Raw genomic sequence first — 2527 nt, forward strand, 5'->3', positions numbered from 1 at the left:
GCTGCGTCATTAAGCTGTGAACCCAGTGCAATAGCACCACTCCGACTTCAACGTGTACCAACGTACGCGGCGTGGTTTCAGTTTCGTTTTCTCTGGGGTGCTCACTGCCTACCTTCGGTACCGGCCGCGCGGCGGCGCGCCAGTCGCGTCGCACGGACCTTTTCATCCTCCTCCGCATGGGCGCTGCCATCTTGGAATCACGTGACGCGGCAGCCATTAGGTTGCTTCAACTTGCTGCTCCGCTCTCCCCTCCGCGCCTTGGCGGATGCGGTGTATTCGTGTTTTTCGTCGCGTTTCACCGCGCTTGCTTGCCTTACTTCGGAAACTGTAGTCCGATACGTCTACTCGACGACTCCTGAGGTTTGTTTACTAATAGTGGCGAAACATTCTCAGTAAGAAGCGCGTATATTTATATCGCGCATTTAGGATTGCAAGGCGTCAAGAATAGTCAGCACAAGGAGACTATCTGTATTCCGTGAAAGTATCGTTCTTTGTATTCATAATATATCGAAAACAGTTTCTTTTGATTATGTGAGGAAACTCGCGGAGGAGATAGACAACGAACGTTTAACTTCTATTTTATCTGAGGCTAAAAGTAAAGGTACGTTAACATCAAGCGATTTTTTTGTTCAAAATATCACACTTACATGTGTATGAGGTTCTCAATCTCCTTTTTGCGACGTAGACATTCGGTTGGTCGGTTTACTTATGAAGTTTAAGAAATTGTATACTATGCTTAATTTACTTAACAGAAAGGTTGGGACCTCCCGCGTAAGAAACTGTCACATACACTTAACAGTAGCGAGTTGTCCTTGTCCTTGCGCTGTTTGTTTTCCGCTAATATGAATGACCAACTAGCCCAATCGTCAACACTAAAGAAATAACGTCGTTTCTATTTACAAATTCAAAACACGGTTTGGGTTCGGCGCATGCGCAATAATGACGACGCCTTCTTTGTTTTTGCTTACGTTGTTTTCTCTTTTGCCAGCATCTAAAATCCGCAATAATTGAGGCCCCCCCCCCCCCCCCCCAAAAAAAAAAAAAAAAAAAAAAAAGAGCCGTCTTAATAACAGTATTTGAGTCCAGGATTGTCGATGGCGAATAGAGGTTTACTTTTTGCGGCTGGCTACACCGAAATTTATAAAGCGGATTTGTGCTAAAGAAATAAATATTTGTCACACAGGTCCGTGAAGTGGTGCCTAGCGCTAGAATTCAGCCAAACTTTCTGAGGTATTTCTCCCCCTGCGCCCTTTAATTTTATTTGGCCAATTTTCCGGAAGACGAATGCCAGATTTAATTTGAAGGGCCTGTCACTTCCATCATATCCTGAGTAAGCAAATGTTCATATAAAAAAAATGTATTGCCTAGGGCGAATATCGCGAAATGCTGCTGATGAGTACTTTAGCAGTATTGATAATTTAAGAAATTTCCTAATCAGCCTGTCAAAACATGCTTGAGTACTAAATTAAAAAAAAAGAGACCGAGACGATATTATTTGTTCAACGAAATTTGAAATATTCGCGTCCAATTCAAAAATAGGTTGAATATGATCCACAATATCCGTAAATGACAATCGCACGTTTGTATTTTGATCCTGGTGGCTGTATTTTTCGTTATAAACGGCCCACTCTGGCAAGCGCTCGGAGAAGGCCCAGCAGAGACCACGTGACATTCAGCGCGTGACGTAGGTCGCCTCAAGACGAGCAAAGCTACGGCGAGGCTGACGTCGAGAGTATGGCCTAGTCGTTCCAGCCACCGAAGCGGCTGCTTTTGTACAAATTTTGAGTGACGGGTTAATCTTCTATAATCTTGTAGGGGGACAATAGCGACTTCTGTGACACACAAAAGGCATTCTCGGGAAGAGGGGAGTTCCTCCTGCCCCTCTTCTCTCGTCGTGGCCGGAGGCAAGACAACCTCCGTCACTAGCTGCCAAGGTTCCTAGACGGGCATTACAAGCGAGGCGTTAGGCGAAAACAACGATTTTCTCACGTTCTCCATGCATTTCTGACCGCAGTTGGAACCTCCGGGCGTTCGCCGCTAGTCGCCGAGAGACGGCGTTCTAGATTGCGCTACTCTAGAGTTCCTCTACGCTACTCTGCTCCGAAGGCCGGAGCCAAGCTGACCAAGCGGCCAAGCCGGAGTCATAGCTGGAACGACGGTGCTGCAAGCGCCAGCGCCACCCGCGGCCGTCTTTCAACGCTGTGCCGCTTCTCCGGTTTCGTTCGTTACACTACCCGCTTTAAGCCACTGTACCTTTGTACCTTTACCACCTTTACTCTAGAGGTCTGCCACCACGATCCTGGCGGTGTCACAATAGCATAGTGTGTGTGGCAGACGCCTGTTCTGCTGCAGTTCGCTCTCCAGCTTGACAGTTCAGGGAAATTTACGTAGCCACGAGTTGGGACGCCGCGACGACAGCGACACTCGCGTTCGCTTGTGCTGTTTGCCAGCGTCTTTATAACCAACCGCCAGGATCGCGACATTCGACAGCAAGACATTTCGGCTTATGTGGCGTCATTTATTGCCA

This window comes from Ixodes scapularis, unplaced genomic scaffold (assembly GCF_016920785.2).
Source record: "Ixodes scapularis isolate PalLabHiFi unplaced genomic scaffold, ASM1692078v2 PGA_scaffold9__187_contigs__length_104089568, whole genome shotgun sequence".
Classification (NCBI taxonomy): domain Eukaryota; kingdom Metazoa; phylum Arthropoda; class Arachnida; order Ixodida; family Ixodidae; genus Ixodes; species Ixodes scapularis.